Source organism: Cyprinus carpio, chromosome B20 (genome assembly GCF_018340385.1).
Source record: "Cyprinus carpio isolate SPL01 chromosome B20, ASM1834038v1, whole genome shotgun sequence".
Lineage (NCBI taxonomy): Eukaryota > Metazoa > Chordata > Actinopteri > Cypriniformes > Cyprinidae > Cyprinus > Cyprinus carpio.
This window is the reverse complement of record NC_056616.1, coordinates 28,008,277-28,033,698: the sequence shown is the minus strand read 5'-3', so window position 1 is coordinate 28,033,698 and position 25,422 is coordinate 28,008,277. Positions and strand designations below refer to the sequence as shown.

Here is a 25,422-nt window from a genome sequence, read left to right as displayed (position 1 = left end):
TCAGTTACAGCTCTTCATAACCATTTTGACCCTGCAGGACCCTCCAGCATGGCAAGAATCTTCACTCAGTGTGGGGGCTCTGATTTATCAATAATGTATTTAGTGTTAAGAAGGCTGAACTGTTCAATAAGACGTGCAAACAAAAGAAATTCATACACGTGAATTTTATTGATGTATTTACTTTTTTGTTTTGTTTTGGAATCTCTTGACGCAATGAGAAACTTGCAGACAGGCGGCAGGTACCAGTAGGACTTTGCTAAATATGGGTCACCGTTGTTCCATCCTGTACGTAAACTTATGCCGACTCTTGGTTCACACCTTCTAAAGAAGACGGTTAGCAACATTCCCGTCTGTGTCGTCACAGCTGTACTCTGGTGTGTCAGCAGCACTGCTTATATCTTCAAGCGCCAGCACATCCTGCATCTTCGATATCCCCGTACAAAAAGCGGCATCACAAGCGTGTTGTATGTTTTATATTGTATGTGTGGCAGAAGAGTGAGGAATTGATTGTAAGGAGAGCAGAGCACCACTTGAGACTTGAGGTTTAAAAATCAGGTAATGACCAAGGTTACGTCGGAGTGTTTCAACACCACATAATGGCCTGTGTTGTGTTGTTAATGTTGTCTGAGCTTGTTGGCGCAGTTATATCATTGTTATAGCAGATGCTGATGTTCTTTAGCATACCCAGGCCAATTAAATTTATTTTTTTGTACGTTTGCACGGGATGACTCCCAGCTCTCCCTCTATCTCTCCATGGCCTTCCTTGTGTCCCAGTGGACCAGCTTTCCCTACTATTAAAGCTTTCAAGGCCAATTTATCTCTCTGTCCCCTGGTTTACTTCCTTCAAATTCAACTCTGTGTTTTTCCACATTTCAGAAACTGTAAAACGGGCAAACCATACATAAAGAATATGACAGGTTCACTTCAACATACAGATTGCTGTGAAACATATTAGACCCCAAGAAGGCTATTTTTTATGAATTATGCAGTTTACAGAAGAGGCTTGGCAGAAAGAGAGACGAAGAAAGCAAGAGAAGAAAGAGGCAGGCAGAGGTCTCAGGGAGGAAGCTGCTCTCCAGGCTTTGTGTTTCAAAAATCCGTCTTGGTACATTTGCGAGGGCTATCAGCACTGAGAATACGAGCTCTAGAACACAGGATTGAAGAAAAGCCTTCACTGGGCCTCCCTGGACTTCATCAAACTTTGCAGTCCTCATCGTGTTTCCCTAGGCTACAGTATGTCAGCCATGGGAATCATCCCTAATTAGGTTTCCTGTCATTGGTTTATTAGCATTTATTTTCTGGAATAGGTTTTTTTTTCCTTCTTGAATTTTAACTAGCTAGCCTAATAACGAAGCTATGCAGATTGATTTGTTACATCATTGGCATAATTTTTCATCCACCAGATTTCCAAAACAAACAACCACAGCTTACACACAGTTTTTGTGTAATTGCCTAAGACACTAGAGAATTCAGCGCTTATATTATGACTAAATTAGGGGATAAGGTGCGTTTAGAAAATCGGTTGCCAAAATCCATACCATGCAAAAAATTTGAGCTCACAGTATTTTTTTTTTTTTGTGACGACTACGTTTTTCAGGGAAAGAAGCAGTAAATTGATCAAAAGTGAAAAGTAAATACGATTGATGTTGTTAGTGGTTTAACAAAAGTAAAAATATAACAATAAAAAATGTCCTTGGCTGGCACAAAATCAGCAATATAGAATCAATATTGATTGCGAAATCCCAAAAATAATATTTTAGTCTCACAGTTTCGAATTTTTTGCGCAATCATGTTATCGTGAATAAAAATTATTAGACTTATATCTAGATGCCCAACTCCACTGGCCAACTTTTGTTTTCCCTTGCTTTTAACAAAAAACAATTTCTTATCTTTCAAATTTCTCCGTGTATTTATCAGGGCATTCAATCAATTAAATGACATTTGTTGAATGCTGGCAATGACAACTGTCTCGGCTGCCAATAGGTTGCAGTGCAATTAAAAAATCAGCAGCCGTTGAAACCAAGTGTGGGCCTGTAAATTGAGATTATAGTTCATAAACCTGTTAGTGATGCTGCTTAAGGTTTATTTGAATGCTTTAAATTTAAAATCTGTCATGGAACCAAACTTGATGACAATCTGCTGTGTAAATTGAGTGTATTTCAACAACCTCGGAAGATAAGATAATTTTTTTTTTTCATAATTACCTTTAGAAGTTACTGTAAAAGCTGTCCTTATGTGCAATTTACATTTTGATCAGTAGGCCTATGTATACACAGAGCTCCAGACTGTGACCAAATATTCACATTTTGCAATCATTTTTCTTGCTGGTGCGACTGCAACATTTTAATATAGCTATATTTAAAATGAATGCACAGGTGATTTTGTTAATGGCGCATCCAGTCAGTTTATGTTTTTTATGAGAAACATCAAATAACAAAGAGAAATGAAAAAGAACGAGGTTTGAATGTTTAACCAACTGTTCATTTTCCATATGTAATATATACTATGATAAAAGTTACTCAGCATGCATTGATTAATTAACATGTTGTGTCTAGGTATGGTCGTAACAAAAAAAAAAAAAAAAATAAAATTGAAAAAAAAAAATATAAAAAGTGCGACCAAACCGTGTGTCTCTTCGTGGACCATTTTAGAAAGTTTAGTAGCAATAATGGCTAATGAGTCCTGGAGCCCAGTATACCACATGATTACATGTTTATTATATTCTATTATTTTTTTTTTATAGTCTATATGGTTAATGTGTACACCTTAAATGAAAAAAGTAATAGCTAATTAGTAATAGTCAAAGAGCCTACTGTATAATGAATATCATTAGAAGAGAAGCTGTTTTTTAAAAAAATCTTTGTAAATAAATTTATAATTACAATTAAACACAGCTGACTATAAAACTGGTGGAAAGAAAAAACTGTCTAAACGTATTATTTTCAAAATTATTACTGTTTTTAACTGTATTTTTTTTAAACAAACAAAATGCAGCTTAGGTCGACAAGAGCAGAAAAAGATGTTGCGTTCAAAACCATGAAAAGACCGAAATAGGCTGAAAGTCGAATATTCCTTAGGCAAGTGCGTTAGGAGGAAAACATTCAGCTAGACGAGATCTCAATTTAGGACAAGACCTGTTGTCTGATGATGTTCACATCCACACCAGACCAATTCAGGGTTATGATTAGGCTAAGTAAATGGCAAAAGCTGCTAAATCGTAAGCTTGCCACAGGGGAAAAGCATTTCAAATTACTACGTAATAAAAGGGAAAACTTTACTTGACCTGATACTACAGGACGGAAACACACTCCGGCAGCTCTCTAAGAAATACTAGAGAAACATCATGGAACCGTGCGTGTGTCTGGCCGAATGGGACAAACCAAAAATCCAGTATCGTGAACAATGGAGTTAGCTAGTTTCGTTGTCGATGAGGGCAAATGAAGGGCGCCCCGCTCATCTGGATGCGATCTAATTATTCCAAGCGGTTATATGAAATAACAGTCCTTCGTTTACCGAATTTCCACAAAGTGGCTTGTTCCGTCAAGCCGTTCGACCTGAGTCTTCACGTTGATAAGGGCAAAATTTGCAATTCACAAATCTGCTCTCCATCTGGCCCCTTCAGTTTTTGTACGAGAAACGGCCCGGCTTACGACTAAGTAAACAACTTTATTTTATTGAGGGGGGGTCAGAACTTCAGGTTTTATTTTAGTTTATAGCTTTTAGTGGTGATATTTTCTAATTTTTCTCTACTCTTTTCCATTTTTCTCAGTGCTCATGTGACATAGTTGTTGCGTATCGTATTTTGGCTCTACCGGTAGCAGCTTTCGGGGTTTAAGGTCAGGCCAGCTGCTGAGAGGATGGTTGGAGGAATCAGACTCATTTCAGCCCTCACAGCCAAGCCTGGACGGAGCTCAAACAGCTTTACTAAGCTGCGATTTCACACTGTAAATCGCAACAAGACACAAACAACGCATGAAATCAGAAATAAGTGGCCACGCTGCTGCTTTTATTGCAAATTCTTTTCATCATTGTTGTTGTGTTTTAAGGATGTTTGTTCTCCGAATCGTCCAACACTGTTGCCGTCCGAGTTGTCAACTTGCAAATGCGCGGCTCTGAAGGTTGGCCCGTCTGAGGAGGTTGTGTAAGGTGAAGAGTTTGCATTCAGAGCATTTGGCCTGGGATCCCCTCCACTCAGCAGGTGTCGATTTGGACATGAGCCCGGCGGCTCACTGAGGCGGACGAAGTGGACCGTTCCGCAGTCGGCCAAATCTCTAATCGAACATGCCCGAATCCGGTCCTCCTGCTTTATTGTTTTTTTATCTCGCCTCTTAATCGAATTTTAGTCATGATTTATGCTTAGATGTGCCCCCTCAGGAGTGGGACTGAGTGTTCCGCTGTGTTTGTCTTTGGCGAGGGCGACTAAAATGTATCACCGAGTTTCATCAGTAGCACCTTCCTAGACGTGTTCAAACAAGTAAAGTCTCTAACCAGTAATCGGGGTAAGACCAGAACTGTAATGCCTCACCATGTTCAATCTTCATTCTCATCAACATAGAAATAAATTTACGTCAACAAATTCAGCCTACGAAGGTGATACACACACTTCCAGCTCCCGCGTCATGTCTCCATTCAGGCGTGTCTTTCCTGCTGCGTTAACCACGGCCATTTTTAAGTTTTTCCTGAACGCACATATATGGATTTCAGCCGAGGACCTAGGCTTTCCATTTTAGAAAGCCACTAGCATAATCTCCAGTGTTAATAGGCGTGGTATTTTTCAGATGCACCATGCATGATTACTGTTGCAGTCTGTTTGTTACAAGCACTTAAAGCCAACACACGCGGTCTGTCTGTGGGAATTTCCCATACTTGCATTCACTTCCGTTTGCGGAAGGCAACTCCCTGTGTTTGTGTCTCACTCGACTTTTCGCACCATGGGATACCCTGACGGGGCGAAAATTGGTTTATGCGAAAGTGGTCACACATTGGTGGAAGTTTTGAAGGATTACTCACAGCTTGATCAGGTTAACAACAGATCTTTCATAGGTTTGTTGGCAGATACTGTAGCTCTCGGGTACCACTAGGGCATCTTGACACCTTTGCAGGCTGCAGACTTCAGACTGTGTATTTTTGATCATTTATGTAAGGCTGTTTCTTTATTTTAACGTTAACTTTTGTTTATTACAGGGCCCTTCTTCCCATCAGCATTTGCATTTTTTTGTTTGTTATGTTCATTGACTGTTGTAGTCTTTAGACACATGTCACCGAGCAAATAAAATGACACTCCAGCCATCGAGTCACAGCTCAGACTTTCGTGTTTTGGGTTTGTTTACACAGGTCCGCAGCAGTGTAAAAGCATGGTACTTTATTTTTTTATCGAGTGCACTCTGTAAAAAATTTATAGCCTGAATGGCACTGTTAAGTCGCTTTGGATGAAAAGTGTCTGCTAAATGCATAAATTAATTTAATTAGTTTTAATTTAATTTTAAAGTTTTAATTTGAAACGAATTCTATTTTTAGTCAGCAAGGATGCAATAAATTGAGTTAAAGTCACGGGAGTAAGACGACACCAACTTTTAATAAACTGTACTAACAGATTTCTGATTTTAAAAATAAATGCTATTCTTTGGAACTTTCTGTTTCTTAAGAAATAATTAGAGTGCAGTCAACTGTTTTTGAACATTGATAATGATGAGAAATTTCAGCACCCAAATCAACATACTGGATTGATTTCTGAGTAGGTCAATAGCTTGAGCTTGCTAAATATAACTTTAATATCATTCTGTTGTAAAATCTAATTTATTTCCTGTGATGACAGGCTGAATTTTCAGCATCCTTTACTTCAGTCTTCAGTGTTTGTTATTTATTGTTTCTTGTAATACAACATTAAAAATAATTTATTTTCAATATTTTTTTTTCAACATTTAGAAAGTATGTTACTGTCAATATTGATCAATTTAAGGCATTCTTTGCTGAATAAATGTATTAATATTTTTCAAAATATTTTTGTGACACCAAACTTTTATTGTACATTTCCCTTTAGTTCCTCATTTCATGTTTACTTTTATTAAAAACGTCATAAAAAAACAAAACAAAATTCTGGTTGCTTTTTATATGTCAGTTAGGGGAGATTGAGATTGTCTACTTTTCTTAACCAGAAAAGGTTTGCAGATTGGACAGGCTCTGTGGGGACTTGTGCTGAACCATGGGGGAAATCCTGTGGAAAAGTTTCAACGCTCTTGTTTTGCAGTGAAATGACTTACTGTATTGTTTGTCAGGTTCAGGTATTTATGTATTTGAGAGTGGCTCAAAGGCATGTATGTTTTAGTGCACAAAAAATAATGTGCTGCTTTACCCCTTACAATAAAATCTTGAGGATTATTATTATTTATTTATTTTCAGGGAAGTGGGCTGAACTTGTCCTGAAGTGTATCCACTAGGGCACGGGCAGCACAAAGGCAGCCTGCATGATATTTCATCGGCGGATATGTTTGATAGAATCACTCTGCTCCAGCTCCCTCATTTCCTTTGGCTGATGATGTGGGTTTCTTTAAAGGTTAAACGTCTCCGCGTGAAAACACCGCTCTTCTGTCCATTGTCTGCCTCTCCAAAAGGTCACCAACTTGCATCATCAGATTTAGCATGGCTCCCGAGTTCATTTTGAATGCAACGTAGTCTATTATATGTCAAGAAATCAGGAGAGCATTTCAATTTGGGAATTTTTTTTTTTTTTTTTTTTTTTGGTGTGTGTGTGGTGTTTTTCTTCTCTGTGTAGGTTCATTATATGTTATTCATAGTCCAGAGTTGTTTGTGCTCAGCCACCTATATATATATATATATATGCATCACGTAAATTACAGTGGTATATATGTGAAATGTGAGAATGATAACTTACAGAGCAGAAATCCTGATGATATACGAGCTTGTTCCATTTCATCAGCCTGCTTTGGCAAAGACGTGGCGTCACAACAGACGCTTGTGAAAACACAGCAAAACCAATCCTTTTTTTTTTTTTAAGCTATAACTGGAGTTTAATGGTTCTCTGTAGTGTGAAATCAAGCAAAGCCCAATCTTTCTATAGTATTGTGTTCAATAGCTGCATGCAAGAAACACAACAAACAGCATGACCGGTGTTGTATGATTCAAAAACAAATGACTCTTTTGAGCCAGTCAAACAGAGTCTGGAGCTCCAGTTATCTCGTTTCAGTCAAAAACCTTCTTCCACACACTTATCTTGTCCAGACAGAAGAAATATAGAGAGGAAAAGGAAAATGTTATCGTTGATGTCGTTTCACGGAGTGTTTTGACGGCTGTGCGTAAAGCAGTCCTTCCTTTCTTCTTGTCTCCTCCTATCTGATCTTGGTGCTTCGGACCACTTTATCGTCTTGTGAGAGTGATCCAAGTGTGCCTTTGTGTGAAAGCCTTTGGTTGAAGGTCAGCAAATGAAGTACTTAATGGTATCTTTTGCTCTGTTGTGATTGTGTGCTTTATCTTTAATCAGGTAATACTTGATACAGGTGTGTTTATGGTAAGCTACCATTCAAAAGTTTGGGGTCGCCAAGATATCTTATTCTCACAAAGGCTACAATTATTTTCATCAAAAAATACAGTTAAAACAGTAATATTAATGCGATTTGAAATTTTTCTATTGTAATATATTTTAAACTGTAACTTATTCCCGGGATGGCAAAGCTGAATCATTCTAATATGCTGATTTGATACTCAAGAAAAATGTATTATCAATGTTGAAAACAGTCATGCTACTTAATATTTTTTTTCTTGAATCTTTGATGAATAGAAAGTTCAAATGAACAGCATTTATTTGAAACCAATATAACTTTATATATGTCTTTACTGACACATTTGATCAACCTTAATGCATCCTTGCTGAATAAAATTATAAATGATAAAATAATATTATTTTTTTACTTTTAAACGGAAGTGCATATGACTTTATTTATATATTTTGACCACAATAAGGTTGTCAACAATACCCGAGTTTTAGATGCCGAAAAAACATACGTGCATTTTCATAATTCTTGATATCACAAATATGCTTTTGTACACACAAATGTTTAGATATTAGCAATTCAAAAAATAAACTGGCAAGTAGCTTTTAAGTATTGCACAATTAAGTAAATAACTTTTACAAGTAATCAAAATTTCTCAAGTTTATTTATTTATGTACAACAGTAAGGAGAAATGGAGGGAAAATAAATTTCTAAGCAATAAAATAAGAACTTGTTTGGCTGCATCTAAAAATGCAAGTTCCTCCGTCTAGATCTAATTGGCTTTGTTTACAGGAACGGATTGTAAAAATCAAGTGTTTGTAAGCAGTCATCTTGTAGTCAGACCAGTATGTTTTCGTATGGACTCTGTGTCAAGGGTACTGCACTTGACAACCCTCATTCTTTAGTTTGGCAGTGGTCTGTAAAATCACACCAGCGCTTCCTGTTTTCCTTTGATATGGCGAGGAATGACGTTCAGGGTCAGCGTGGGACCACGTTCTCACTAGTTCTGCTTTATCAGTGAGCACAGGTGTGTCCCTGTGGCCTATTTCATCACAATGCTGAAAGCCTGTTCTCCATCTATCTCTCGTCTCTGTCATCTCATGCCATCCATCTCGTCTTTTCAACCAGCCCCTCATTTTCATCTGAATGGCTGCGGTATGACTACACTGTTTATCATTTCCAGACATGCCCTTGACAACTAAATGTCGGTGCCGACCATCACAGAATTGTGTTTTCTGGCACATTTTAGCTTACTGGTATTGTTAAGATTGTTTTTTTTTTTGTTTGTTTTTTTTGCGAGTAGAATTTCCCGCCTCTTCTTCTTTTGATATGATGTGTCCACAATGTCAAGGCCGATTCAGTGTGTCTGAACACAGAGACTTCAGTTGTCTTATTGAAAAGAGCTGCAACAGGATCCTCCGCTGATAAATTCTGCTTCCATTCCGCCTGGCCGCCTATTCATGCCTGTTGTATATAAGCAAATGGCCCCATGTTACCGTATATCTGTCCTATTAAAAAGATGCCTGCTCAGCCTTGAGGAATCAATTATTCCTCAGCTGTCTGTCACACCGCTGTACATGTCTGGCAGACAAACTCTGCCATTTATGCAGAATTAATTAATTACGGAGAAAACGCACCAGCCAGCAGAAGCACAATTATGTCGGCAGATCTTTGTTTCGTTCTTTACTGCACTGAATACGTTGGAAAAATTTTGTGCCTGTTTTACATTATGCTAAATTAAAGTAACAATGTAAATGCAACAGCTGCTTTCAGACTGACTGCTTTAATACTGTGTAACGCAACTGCAGTCATGTTGGGAAAATAAAGTGAGGACTAGATTGCGATAACTTTTGCGATGTCATGAAAAGCTATACTACTTTTTTCAATTAAAGAAACTGATACTTTTATTTCACAAGGATGCATTTAAAATAAATTTAATGCCAATGAGGACATTTAATATGTTAAGCAACGCATCTGTTTTCATGGGGGAATAAAATGTAATAACCAGCATTATAAATGTCTTTACTGTACTTTTTTTCTCATGGTCTAATTTGCAGACATTTCTTTCCGTATAGATAATCAGATCACATTATGTTAGATAATCAAGCTTTCCAAAAATGTTGAGCTTGTACATAAATGTTTCAACTACTTACGAAACAATTACAAAGAAATGTCAAGAAACATGTTGAACTAAACATGAAATTTTGAAGTAGAAAAAGTAAAATAGTATTTTCGAGTTAAATGTATTCTAACAAACTTTGTTTGTAACTTCAAAAACAAAAAAAGGTTTTTACAGTGTGCATTTAGTCCTCTACACGGCAATAAATTCAACTTACCTTACCTTACCTTACCTTACCTTACCTTTACCTTACCTTACCTTACCTTACCTTACCTTACCTTACCTTCCTTACCTTACCTTACCTTAAAATTAGTTCATTGAAATTTGAGTCAATTCAAAGACAGATTGGTTCAAATCAACAGAAACTCAAATTATGTTGAAACAACATGAATTATCTAAGCTGATTCGATAAAATGAAAAAATTTGTGATAAATCATGTTTTTTTTTTTTGTGTAAACTCTAAAATCAGCTGGTATTGTGCTAAGACAAATACACACTGCATCGTGTGGTATGAGAAACAGACTTTATACTCGTGGCAGCAGTTAGGTGTCTGGATTGTATGTCTACACAAACCAGATGTGAGCAGGCTCCGTTATTACAGCATGTCTTGTATTGTGGCCAAAGGGAAGCCGGCGCAGAGCAGCCGTTGACTGGAGCTCTGGGTGTAATTTACTGACTGCGTTTATATGAGAGATCGCTCTCTCGCACTCAGGTTTCCCAATCCAACCTTGGGGAAATATCACAGGTTTCATTATTCATTTAGCACAGTCCTCTTCTCTCTGTACATATCTTGAATACATCATTTTTACAGTGTTTTCCCTAAAGATACAAAAGATCTTGTGTGAAGAGAGAGGAGTTCCTTTCCATCATGCTCATAACGGCCGCTCTCAGAGTACACTGTTTGATTAAACAGTTTTCCACAAGGTTTTGTTGCCTTTTTTACGAAATTGCCAAGCATTTCTAATTTGGAACAATTACAAATGCTGATGAATTGACTTGTGGTTGACAGTAGGGCTGTCATAAAGGGGGTTGTTCATAAAAGCCGAAATATGCCCAGATGTTGGCTTTTAAAGTAGTTGGAGCATTTTTAATTACTCACACTGGTGTCTCGCATCCCTCCGCAATTAGGTGCGTTCGACTTGAAGTGGCCCTGCGCAGAATGATCAGTGTATGACATCATCCACAAGAGTGATTCAAAAACATAAGGATACATCTGCTCTCTTATCACTCTTGCGGTACTTGATGTCATACACTGATCATTCTGCGTGGCTGCACTTCAGACCGAACGTGCCTTATGTATGCTACCGCACCAAAGCACGTATGCAACAAATGACGGCAGAAAAAGTGTCAGTATGTTATAATCGGTTATTTTTTTTATTACTGTACCGTTACTGAATCATCCATATATATATAATATGTGTGTATATCTATATGTATATGTATATACTATATAGATAACAAGAATAGCGGCAACAACAACAACAACAAATATTCTACATACATTTTTGAGAACATAAAATTAATTTAAACAAATATATATATGATAATATAAATGTTTTTTAAATGTTTTAAAAGTATTTGTTTAAATTAATTTTATGTTCTCAAAAATGTATGTAGAATATATTGTTGTTGTTGGCGTTATTGTTGTTATTATCTATATAGTTATTGGCTAATGCTCAAAATGTTCAAATATCAGACAATTAATAAATTTTGACCTGGCTAAAATACTAGTCAGTTACAAGAACGGACATACCTCATCTGTTTCTCATTAGCAGTATGACTCAAGACTAAACTTGAACTTGTAAGAGCATAAGTAGAAGCCTTGATGTCTCTCTTAAATGACACAGCATCTTTTGCCTGCACCGGGTTCAAGCTGTTCAAGCTGATGGTCGCTAATGTTCTAAAAATGACAGTGCCACAAGTTCCTGTGGGGTTAATAGTGTCCTTCACGTTGTCTCTAAACACTCTTTTTCTCTGGTCATAGTTTCCGCTCATCTGTCTTGCTCTTGCATATACGCTGTTGGATCTAAAGGCTGAGCCTCGTGGGCTAGAGCTGTCCCACCCCTGCTGACTTAAGATAAATATGCTGAAGTGTTCAGAGAAATTGCTTTCAGGTGCTGCTTTCAGAGTGTCTCCTGCATGATCTACTGTACCAGACCCTAAGTGATGTCAAATGATGCTTTCTGCTGTATCAGAGGTGACAGCTATTTAGCACAGTACAGTGTTCAGCATCTTTTTTGCATCTGCTTGGATTCTTAGTCTTGGTTTCAATTAATTAAGAGGTTTTAATTATTAACAGGTGACTATTCTGTCTCTCTACATGCTCTTAGACCAGAAAGATATCAAGTGTAGTTTTTCACTTCAGGCCTTGGTGAAAATCAATATTTCATGCCATGCAGTACAAGTTTGCAGAGAAGAAGTCTTTATTCACTCATTGAATTCTTTCAGCTTAGTTTTATGCTTCTGCTGTGAGAGAGAGAGAGAGAGAGTGTGTGTGTGTGTGTATGTGTCTGTGTCTCTATGTGTGTGTGTGTCTCTGTGTGTGTGTGTGTGTGTGTGTGTGTGTGTGTGTGTGTAGAACTGTGTGTGCATTCCCATATTTAACCAAAAAAAAGTCAAAATGTATTTTGCAATTATCAAAATGTATTTTGCAATTTTAATGTTGGCCATTAGTTCATATAGGTAAAACTAAGTATGAGCAATTATAGTGATGCTTGCTTTGGTAAACACTAGACTTGTGCCGGTATTCGGTAATGCGATATATCGCGGTAATGAATATGCACGATATTGTTATCGTGGGCACTTCCAAATACCGAGAATAATTATATATTACAAATTATTCAGAATTTGAAATGCATTTTAAGAATACTTTTCCCCATCAACTGGTCAAAATGCACAGCACCGTTGTATGCTGATTTAAAGATGCGTGTGAGCTCTGATGTAAACAAGCACACACGAGAAGCACATGGAGGAACACGTGAGAGAAGCGCTGAATGAAAGCACATTCACTCTCTGACAGCAGATGGCGCTAAACTGCAGAAAATGCAGCCCTTACCCTGGAAACCCCATAAATAAAAACAGCTGCTACTTTCTAAACATTTAAATAATATAAAATAATATTTATATATTTCCATAATTTTTTTTTCCATTTTAATCTGGACTATAACATGTCCTAGATATTGTTTGAAAGTGTTTTGATTCTTTATTGTTCATTCACACTTTACATTAGGGCTTCATTAGTTACAAACTGCCAATGAAAAATTCTTCTGAACATTCATTAATCTTAGGTATTCCAATATTTAATAACACATTGTTAAAATCGAAAGTTGCAACTTTGTTATTTAATGAGCTAACATGAGCTAAGACTTGTATTTTTTAACAAAGATTAGTAACTTCTGTAGCAAATGTAGCTATTGCTCATTGTGAATGTTAATGCATTAACTAAGGTTAACTAATGAGGTCTTATTGTAAAGTGATACCTATGGGTCTTTAAAGTTCTTTTGCACTTTAATCGGTGTAAAATTTTTAACTTTAAATATATTTTTTGTATTGCTTTATTGTAATTTAAAATGTTCAGTTATTTTTGTTATAAGAAAAAAAGTTATTTAACCTGTTATACTGTATTATGACCACTTTTTTGAAACTTAATTTCAATACCGTGATAATACCGCATACCGTGACAAAACATTTTCAATTAATCGCAACAGGAAAATTTGATACCGGCATATCCCTAGTAAACACCACTGTTGTCTGTTAGGATGGTAATAAAAATTCACGGCGTGTTTAAAAATGCATTAAAAGCACCTTTAATTTGGTAAAAGGAGTTCATCTGGGCTACGGCTTCTGGGATTTTCATTTGGTAATGTTGACCTTGTTTTGTCTGCCTGATTTACCTTGGACTGATCTGATAATAGATTCTCCCTCAAGCAAATTAAACTTTTAGATTTAAATCTGGGTTCCAGAAGTATCTGTGAAAATTCACTCTGTTTAATGAAATATCGAAGCATCACTTTCATTTTGTAATAATAAAGGTCACTGGTACACTTGTCTCAGACCAACAATGCGGTCCACTTTGTTTGTGCAGAGCTAAAGTTAATGATAGAATACATTTGCATTCTTTAACAAACCTTCATTGGTGTGACCAGATTTGAAGTTGAAATTAAGTCTAATTTACATGCATCTCCTTTGCTGATAGTTTAGCTGTATTTTCATGTCTCCATACTACACTTTCTGTGCTCCCCCTCTGCATGAGCTTTGGTCCTCACGGTGGAGTAAATGTCAACCTTTGTCAAAGCTGTCTCGAGCTTTAGGGCTTTGCTTTCATAGCTTTTTCTTGAACCTTTCTGTCCACTCGTCTCCATACCCGGATCTTACTGATCTCTGGGTGAGCGTAGCAGGTTTTGGAGGGCTTTGAAAGGGTCAGGTGGCTCACTGCAGCTGTGTGCTCCATTCGCTGTAGTCCTAACAGTTATCCAGGTAAAAGCTCATGAGGTTCTCAAGTCACCATCCACTGACAAGGCAATTTATCTCTTTTAGTGGACGTCTAGCACTCGACCAGCAGTCGCTTTTTGTATTGAACACGCTCATACACACTTGCACTTACACCTTAAAGTGGCACATGACACTTGAGCAACCTTCAAGTTACAGAGTCTGCTTGACCTCCTTTTGCTTCTCTCTCCAGCGTTACTTTTCACCACTTAATAATAAAATATTATTATTATTAGTAGTAGTAGTAGTAGTATATAAAATAACAAGTTTTATAGTCTGACATTATACTTATCTCTTATTTTATTAATGATAATTTATAGTTATTGCTAAACTGTTATGGTAAATAGTTTTACATGGGTGAGCATAACTTGATTATGCTTAATTTTTTAATTTGTCAAAAATATACCTTGTTGTCTTTATTATTATTGTTGAAAAAATGCATGTGGAAAGCTAATCCAAAGCTGCTATTATTACTATTATCATTTTATTTATTCAGCTAAATATATAAATATTAAACAGAATTTATTTTTTTATTATTTTTAGATGTAAAGTAGGATAATAAATGTGACCCTCAACCACAAAACCAGAATAAATGTAAATTTTTCGAAATTGAGATTTATACATCACCTGAAAGCTGAATATATAAGCTTTTAGGATAAAACAATATTTGGCCGAGATACAACTATTTGAAAATCTGGAATCTGAGGGTGCAGAAAAAAACGGCTTTAAAGTTGCTCAAATTAAGTTCTTAGCAATGCATATTACTAATCAAAAGTTACGTTTTGACATTTAGTGTAGAAAATTTACTAAATATCTTCATGGAACATGTTCTTTACTTAATATCCTAATAATTTTGGCATAAAATAAAAATCTATAATTTTGACTCATACAATGTATTTGACCCATACAAATCTACCCGTGCTACTTAAGACTGGTTTTGTTCTCCACGGTCACAAATAACAGCACGAAGGTATAATGCTATGTATGTTTCTTTTCTTTTTCTTTTTTATAATAATTATTAGTTATTGCTAAAGCATCATGGTATAGAGTTTTGCATGGGAGAGCACAATCTTAATTTAATGCTCAATTTTGTAATTTGTCAAATTAACCTAATCAGACAGTACAAACTCTCTACTCCACTGATAAATTAAAGTCAACCACATAAACATCTGCAGCATGCTGTGGTCATCAGTTCTCATTTATATTAAAGGCTGACTGTTTTTGATATATTGAACATTGTCATGACCTTATTTGAAAATGTCTAGCAGGGCTGATCTGTTTTGTTTACTTTGAGGTGCAGGGGTTTTATTACAGGCATTGATCAAAGTGATGGCATAATCTCAGATTGTGCTCATGCTGATGGCATCGTAATCTGGAATGACAGTTCACAGGGTCAAATGTTCTTTTAAACCTGCCTACATGCAGTGCTGAACGTGGCGAATGCTGGCGGCATCCAACCAGACAACCTGCTAAGTGAATTCACATGGACGAGATAGTGGCTCACCTTGTGTTTGAAGAGCAAGGGCGAGCGCACAGACTTCATCTAGGCCATTGAGGCGCTGGGGAAAACACTACAGAGTGATGTGCGTTTCAATGTGTTGACCTCGTCATTGATGTGCATGCAGAATGACATACTTGAAGGAAAAGACGTCCTTGTTTATAGCCGTACAGCAGGAATTATGATCATTAGTGTGTTTAGATGATACTGGCTCTTTGCTGGATGCATCATGTCTCTTATTTCCCACGATTTAAACCCAGTTGTATGATTGTTGTTTTACTGCTTTTATTCCTTCGTAAATTTTGACAAGTTATTGCATTGCAGTTTGATTTCTGCCGGTGCCGTCTGCTTCTCTGGTGTTTAGAAAGGCTCTCACACAGCGATCTGGCCGTGCTCAGGGGACCTTTGCTTTGTGGGCTTTCTGACTCACAGGATGAATTACAAGAGGGATGAGTAAATCTGGCACTCTGACACAGATCTGCTCACCTCCTTCGCCAAAGTAACCCGTTCAAAGATGAAGAAGAGCTAAACCCAGCACAACAAATATTGTATATCTTCAATATTTGTTTAATTGGGACATAATGTAGAAAGCTGTCCATTTAAATATTGAAGACTAAAAGGTGAATGGGAAGTGTGTCCAAAATTTTGTATATACTGTACTATAATATAGCCTACACAAAGAATATCGGCCGATGTATCAGCCTTTTTTTTTTACTCTCTAGTATGCTCTAGTATGTATGTATAGGTATGTGGATGGATGTATGTATGTGTGTGTGTACATATATATATATATATATGTATATGTATACGTATATATGTGTGTGTGTGTGTGTGTGTGTGTGTGTGCATCTAAAAAGCAGCATGTATATGAAACATCATTTTTTGTAACATTATGAATGTTGTGTTACTTTTGATCAATTTAATGCATCCATGCTGAATAAAAGTATTAAATTCTTTCATAAACAATATTACTGCCCCAAAACTTTTGAGTGGTGGTGATAACAATGTATTTATTTTTATTTCAATAATTAAACACAAGTGTTGAACATGGCCCCTTAATGTATCACTTAAATAAAAATTCTGTTTTTTGAATAAAAGAGCTAAAGCCAGATTAGTCCGCTTCGGCTCAGTGCGATATCATCTCAGCAGCCAGCAGATATGCAGCATATTTGCTGGTTGAGGGATTCGTAGCGGCTCCCTGATGGTTTGAAATGTCAGAGGAGTGGAATGAAGGGCCAGGTAGCAGACAGAAGATGACAGGCAGGCAGCAGGTTTACAGCGGGTTGCGTGCCCTCGTCTTATCTGCTGTTATCAGCCGTCTCCCGGATCCTGCCCTCAGCAGAATATCAATGCCTCTCTTTCTGTCAGTCGACTCTGTGTATCATGCAAATATGACTTATAAAATAAATATGGTGAGTTTATGGGAATGCAGGGGCAGCCAGAGGTTACACGGCTCTGCCACTGCTGTGTACGGATGAGGTTAGACTAACCTCTGTGTGTCTCTGTCTTTCTTTTACTTCAGGTGTTCAGGAGAAAAGCTGTTGAACTAGGAGCGAAGCTTTTGCCGGCTTTTAAGACCCCGACTGGCATCCCTTGGGCTCTTCTCAACCTAAAGAGGTCAGTGACGCACAAACAAACACATTTCCGCATGAACTCCCTTTCTTCAGCCAAGCAGGTCAGATCTCTCTACTGCATGTCTTATTGACTCGCAAGCGCTGTATCTGAATCCTCAAACCCAGCAGTGGCTCTCTGTCACCTGTGCACCCGGCACTCTGAGATATGATAATAATGAACAAACAGTTTGGTGGGATTATTTTGTTGCAGAAGCCATTTTCTGCAGCTCGATTCTTTGACTGCTTAAATGCTACTTGCTTTATTGTTATTTATACTGTTATACATTTATTTATATTTTTTGGTAATTTGACATTTCAGCTACCTTAGTCTCAGAAATATCGGGATTTTCAATTGCAACCATCGCTTTCTATTTTAAAATTGCTGTAAATTTACTCACCCTCAGGCCATCCAAGATGTAGGTGAAATTTATTTTCTTCAGTATAACAGTTTAGCAGAAACTGTAGTCCCTGGTGATTTATAAAATTCAAGTCAGTGGCTATTATCACTTAAGAGCATATAATAAAAGCATATACAGGCCGGACATAATTAAGAGCTGTGGCTAGGGCTGCATCGATTATGGCAAAAATCATAATCACAATTATTTTGGTCAATATTGTAATCACGATTATTCTAACTGGTCTCATGGCAAAAACATACCTGGGTGCACTTTTTCAAAAGACGTGAAACACATACCAATAAGTACATATCACTGCAGTTTCCCAAAAATATGAACACTAAAACTAGACACAATTTATTCCTTTTTAACACAAATTTGCGTAGTTTCGATTAATAAAGCGTAGTTTTCGCACAATTACTTGAAGAGTATTATGTTATGACTTCAAAACAATTTTAAAATTTGAAAACTGATGCTTTTGAATGTTAGCATCGCACATATCCAGCTTCATATCTATGGGTTTTCATAGACGGTAGGTTTGTTCGGTAGCTCATGGAGTACAGAGATGTACTTGAGAGGTGAGGAGCTTCGGTTTGAATCCTGCTTAACTATGGTTCGACAAATCAGTTCAATTCTGCATATAATGAAGTTCAAATGGCACGGTTGCATCAACAAATGCATTTTTATATCAGTTTTGCATTTGTTAACACTATCGGGTAGGTTTAGGGTTGGGTTTGGTGTAGGGCATATTTCCAACACGATAGAGCATTAAATTTAGTTAGATAATCACTAAAAGTTAGATAAACACTAGTTTTGAGTGATTTGACTGTGTATACAGCATGTGACGGTCAGTGTCAATGAGTAAAGATTTTTTCTATGTTTATACTGCATCGTGGTAGATGCAGTAAGTCAAGATGTGGATTTTAGTTGTTTGCAGCTGCCACATTAATATACGTGTGTCATATATTCAATAGATGTGCATCATGGTTGTGTGTATTTTGGCTGTTTTCTAGTGGCTTCGCTTCAAACATAACTCATCCAGTAAGAATTGAGTTTGAGCTGTCTGTTTTATAATGTTAGTTACAGAACATTAATCCTGACATGAAATAAATAGTCAGAAAAATCTTTTTTTTTCTTCTTCTTTTTTTTTGAACCGTTAGAAAATCTTGAAAGAAATCTAATGTATCAAATATCTTATTTGGTATGTCCGGGTTATGTTTCATATAGAATGATAAATGTGGGGGGAAAAACACCTTTTACAGGGCCCAAAGTAAATATGCAATTTTTGATATTGATATTTATATCGTATATAGTAAAATGAAATTTTGATATATTGTATTGTGCGTCAATGAGATGTTTATAATAATATATCAGATTACTGACATAAATGCTTATAAATATCCAATGTTACTATATTTCTCATTAATATTACTAAGTAAGATCGAATTTAAATGCTTAGTTTTATGATCAAAATTCTGTAGTTTCATATAATGCATTGCAATACAATAATGATAATATATTTATATTATTATTTATATAGAAAATAAATTTAAAGAAATAAATGTCCCTCAAAATGTATTATATTGGATATATTTTAACAAGATTTCCTAAAAAATGATGTACAGATAATCAATTAACTTAAGTCCAGTAAATGTTCATCTTGACATATTACTATACATTTACTTTATAAAAAAACTAAAAAATATTTTACAGCAAATCCACACCATGTACCATGACCTGAAGGTATTATAAAATAATGAGAAAAATTTGTGCACAACATGTTTTTCAGCAAGTATTGATCATGCTGATAATTTCGAGGTCTTAGAAATGTACGTATCTCTCATTATAAATCTTAAATCTTTTCAATTGCAACCATCGCTTTCCGTTTAAAAATAGAAAATAATCAAATAAGATCAAGTAGATTTCATTTGTGGAGTATTTGATTCACTCTGTTATCCAAAGTTGTTACTTTACAGCACAATATTGGGATAATAGACCATGACAGTGATCTAAAATTACATGTAGATTATGTGGTCACACAGCCCACTCGTGTTTCATACACTTCTAACAGAGTCAGAGTTCCCAGATGTCCTGGTCAGTGATGGATGTCTGGCCACCCCAATTTCTTCAGTCGTAGGCAAGCAGGAAATCAGTGCAGAGATCCCGTGAAAGACAAGCTGTCAGAGGATTTGATTGGATGAGTTATCCCTCGACTGACAGAATAGACAACACTTGTCTTTTTGCAGTCGAGAACAATGCAGAAGGAGTGGGCGGCACATGGCAGAGAGCAGAAACACACTTCAGTGTTTATCAAAGCTTTTCATATTAGCTTGAGTGTCCGAGGTGTGTTTCCTTGTTTAAACCGCAGTAGAACTGGAGTGAAGTGCTCTGATAAATGCTCTAAATGGAGCGGCCGAGCCTTTTATAACAAGGAGCGGCTAATAACACAGCTACAGGACAAATGGTCTTCACTTCCTGTCAGTAAATATAGCGTTTCACCATATCTGCACTTAGCACGAGTGCTCCTATCACCTCTAGTGGAGGCGCTTTCCTCCCTCCATGTGGGTCACCTACATCGTTAATTCTATCCACATCGTTAATGCTGTTTGCTTCCACGCTATTGTTCGCTTTGGCTCGAGGCACCTGTGGTGCCGCCATCGTACGTCTGTAATTCATGGCACAGAACCTTCTTAGCCTGAATGTGGTTCTGTAAGTGTATTCATCTAGTGGGCAGGCATCTTCATGAAACGTGCACTGTTGAAGGCATTTCGAAAAAGGACAATGTATTATTTCGTAAAAGGATTCTCTGGTTCTTATGGGCTTTTAATGGCTGTATATGACAAAGCGGTGGAGATACACAGGAAATCATCAGGGAGAGTGAAAGGGGATGTGAGGAACTAAACTCAATTTGGAGGTAATATTAAACTCAAACCTGTGTGCTAGATCTGATGAATTCACATGCATATCCCTTTGTATTTATCCCCTTAATTTAGTAAATAATTTCTAAAGTACACATAATAAATATAAAGTATATTAAATATAAATATATTGTTAAATATAATGAATATAAACATTAAATGTATATATAGAGAGAAAGAGAGATATAACGCATATTATTTCTTCTTTTATATTGCATTCATTTTTGTTACATTTATAAATGAATAAATTATTTATATTTTAATTTTGTATGATAGAAATATATGTAAGATAGTGTTTTTTTTTATTTATATAGAAGTTTCCATTTAATTATAACCATGTTATATGCATATTTTTGCATAGTTTTATAATTCATGTTTGTACATGTTAATTGTCATTTTTATATATATATATATATATATATATGTATATATATATATGTATATATATATATATATATGTGTAAGTTATATATTAAATATTTTTTATATACTATTTATATTTTTTTCATTTTAAATGTAGCTAAATCTTTCCATTTTAATGTAATTACATTTAATTATGACAATTTATGCTTTTTTTTAACAATTTTTTACATTTTTACAGGTTTACAATTTCCATACTCTGTTTATGTTAGTAATTATATTCACAAATGATTAAATTGTCATTTATATTTTTATCATAAATAATAGAAATATATGTGAGTTTGTTTCTATTTAATCATTTTATTTATATTTATTTATTTATTTATTTATTTATTTATATATCACTTGTTCTCAGTTTCCATACTGATTTTTTATGCAAATATTCCTAAATAAAAAAAAAAAAAAAACACACACACAGAAATTCACAAATACAAAAATACAAAATTTCATAACATTCTGGATCCCAAACATTTACATGAGCTTTTTTGTTTTATTACTATTTTTTTTTAAAGCACACTTTGTGTTTGTGAGTGTTCAGTCGCCAGTATGGAAATGGTTAAAACTGACATTCTAGCATCTAGTCACTAATGTTAACCAATCCTAGATAATTGCAAAACCTCAGCCATAAAGAGGTGAAACATCGGGTAGCTGGGGCTCTTAAACTCTCAGTGACGAGCTGTTGTTTGTACTGAGGGGTCCTCGGTGGTGCCATCATCCTTGATTTAGCCTTGTGTTCTTGCGGGATGAAAGCTCTGGAGAGGAGATCATAATCATATTCAGTGTCTGATGAGAGCATGAATCACAGCCATCTTCAGTTTCTGTGGTATGAATTCATATTCTCTTCTGAATCTGTTTAATTGTGCAGATCTAGAGACCTCATCGAAGGCAGTAAAATGATGCAGCAGTTATGAAACCCACTTATTAGAAAAAGATGGCAAACAGTTCGTAAATCTAAATGAAAAACACTATGTTTGGACAGACGACAGTGTGAGTATTGACCCACTTGCAGTAGCAACCAGCCTTAAGCCAAAAGAAATTTGAATTTGTATTATTATTATGCCTTCTGTCTGCTGTGAGTCCCCAGTGTTCAGGCAGAAAATTAAAGGCAAAGACAGAAGAGACCTAATTTTACAGACAACCTTGACCCAGATTTGGCTGGAGCAAGACTGAGGGTCTCTGTGGATGACTTTCCCTTCACACGTCGACTCCTGCAAGGAGCACATGTTTGTTTAACAGCAGTCTTGCTGCATGAGCATAACATTCACACAGTGTGAACAGTCATAGTGTGTGGTCTCTAATTGTGGCATAAAATCCCAATTTTAACATTAAGTGCTGCTTAGAAATGCACAAAGCATTTGTTCGATAAACTGCAAGACGACACGACTCCCGGCATGTTTGAAATTAAATCAGCAGTAAATGTGTCGTCACATGCTTCTGGTTCTTGATGCAGCTGTTTGCTTTTGTTCCATTTTCTGCTTTGAAGGATTGTTACGATTGTTTCAATTGTTTAATGCTTGATTACTGCTTTTTAAACACTTGCAGTTCAGTCGTGAAAGATACATTTATGAACCAATTCATTCCATGGTATTTGGAAGTGGAATTGAAAACATTGTTTTGTTGAAAGAGGAAGAATGGAAAGAAGATTAATGGTAGATTAATGGCCAGGTATTGAACATTTTCATCTCGAAGCACCACGTTCTATGTCTCTTTTTAGTTGATGGTCTGGCTGAATGTATTTGAAAAAGATTGACATTTCTTGGAGCTGCATTCACAAAACATTTTTAATGACAACAATTTCCCCAAGTACTATTTTCTTCTTATCTTCTAACTTAAGAAAAAAAAAATTCTGGAACAGAATGCTTCCTTCCTTCCTTAGTAAAAAATAGTCCTAATTTGTCCTAATAAATTTAGTTTTTTTTTTTTTTTTTTTTTCCTTAAGAAGATGTTCATGAATCCTGCACCAAGACTCCAAGGATTGGACAATTTGATGGCATATGTTGCATTAGATCTTCCCTCCGACTTCCTGCCAAGGACCTGGAGCTCTTTAAACTCCTGAAGTGTGTCAAACGCTCGAGCCATCTTCCAGTACCTGCCCTCTTATGCTTCCTCCTGCAGTCCTGAATTCCTGCAAATTCCACATTTGCTCCTTGTTAACTATTCAAGAGGGAAAAGTTTCCCTTCATGCATAAACATAAGTCCTTCGTTACATTTTTCCCACGTTCCCCTTGGTTAAAGTCAAGCAGCCTGAAGACTTTTCTCTTTTTACTTTTTCCCTCCATCTCTAAGTGACTTCATACAGACACATTCGGTGGTATGAAGAGAAGTTTGTCTGCACTGCACATCGTCATCTTTTACCCTGTCTGTCGTCAGCACATCTAGTCTCGTGTATGTGTGACTGTTAACCTCTGTTGCTGAAGAGTTTTTCAGTGTCCTCTGCTCAGTGAAATATGTTTCATGGTCATTTTTCCAAAGCTTATCTCTCTTCTGCACTCTATCCTGTTTTTTTTTATGAAAGCTTGAAAGGCAGATAAAGGATTACCAAATCAAATTTACCGTGCTACCTGTCTGACATCACTTTAATTCTGTTTAACCTCCTTCGCTTTAAATAAACAAGAGTCCTGCATGCTGCTTGGTCAAGAGAAGAGCGAAGTCTTTTAATAAAAGCTGGCTATGTCCATGCTTTTATTGCTTTTAACTTCTAAGCATCTAATTCTAGATATACCCTTTTTTTTAACACAACCAATACTGTACTCATGTCAAAGAGGTGGAGTGGTACAAAATGGGTAAAAAATGTATATGATATAGGCACACACATAGTGACAGATGTCATTCATTTCTGGTACAGTGTCTGTAGGTGATGGAAGAAAGTTCAGCAGAATTGCAGTTTAATGCAGACGAGTTAAAATGGGGAAATTACCAATGGCAAGATTTTTTTTTTTTTTAATTCTTTTTGCTTACCTTGCCAACATTTTCACTGCATACCCCCATTACAATTTTTTTTTTTACTTTTATTATTTAAATATGTATTCTCTCTAAATATGTATTCACCCTCATGTTTTTCGAAACAGTGTGACTTCAATTTGCAGTAACACACAAGAAGATAATTTAAGTAGTTGTTTTATCCATAAAATAAAAATAAGAAGCATATGTTTTTAACAAGAATTTTTATACAAACCTTTTTTTTTTATTTTATTAATTGTCCTCATAAATTTCATTAGTTTTTCTTAAATGGATAGTTCACCCAAAAATAGAAATTCTGTCATTAATTTCTCACCCTCATGTCGTTCAAAACCCGTAAGACCTTCGTTCATATTTTAGTTTTTTTGCACACAAAAATTTGTTTTGTAGGTTCATAAAACTACAGTTGAACCACTCAGAATCAGAATCAGAAAGAGCTTTATTGCCAAGTATGCTTGCGCATACAAGGAATTTGTTTTAGTGACATAAGCTTCCAGTACACAGAGACAACAACATACAGACAAAAAAAAAAAAAAAAAAACCTTTGCTAATAAATAAGTGTATAAGCAAATGTGCTATAAATGATAATGGAATAGGATTGAGTAAGATGCAGAGATGTACTTGGATGGAGAGGTAACAAATAAATATAAGGATATTGCACATTTTTATTGCATAAGTGGGGAACATTTAACTGTTCATCAGGTAGCCCTTTTCCTCACTCACTGATGTTGCATTGGCTATTTTGTCAATGTTCTTGGTACCTTTCTTGACCTTGATCATGGTAGTACCCTTGCTGTCTATGGAGGGTCAGAAAGCTCTCGATTTTCATCAAAAATATCTTAATTGGTATTCTAACGAAGGTCTTACAGGTTTGGAACGCCATTAGGGTGAGTAATTAATGACATTTTTCCAATTTTTTTTTTTGGGTGAACTATCCCTTTAAGATCTTCATGAATTCTGCCCCTAGACTCCAAGAATTGGAAATTATGTTAAGCTTTTAAAATATGTTATTTTTAAAGTTATTTATAAATATAAGTATCATTGTGTTTTCTTTACAAAGACAATTTGCAATATAAAGCTGGTCTATCTTTGTTGATTATTGAGGCCAATGGTGAGTTTAATATATTTGTTTATCATGCTTATTGTTAGTCAGCACAATAAAATGCTCTGAGAAGCTTCATCTCTTAATTCATCTCGTTTAAAGATTCACCGTCACAGTCATCGATGAGGCTTGACTAGTATTCACCTCTGTATTAATAATAAATAAATTTCAAGGCAATAGCTGTCGGACTTCAGATCACCTGTTGAGAGCAATTTTTCCGTTATTATGCAGAATCCACAGGTTCATTTGAAAGATATGGTGAAGAGATTAAAGGAAAGAGTCTATTACAGGTTATTAAGGGTGGCACTCACTTTTAGATGTGCAATGTTCACCCAGCGCATGATGAAACGCATACGGGTGGGTTCTTCCGATTTAGACTGGTAATCAATCACCCAGAAGACCT

At 36.0% G+C, this 25,422-nt stretch overlaps 1 pseudogene; it reads left to right on the top strand.

The window, feature by feature from the left end:
- LOC109113619 overlaps positions 1-25,422 on the top strand; it is a 111,443-nt pseudogene that overhangs the window by 64,159 nt on the left and 21,862 nt on the right.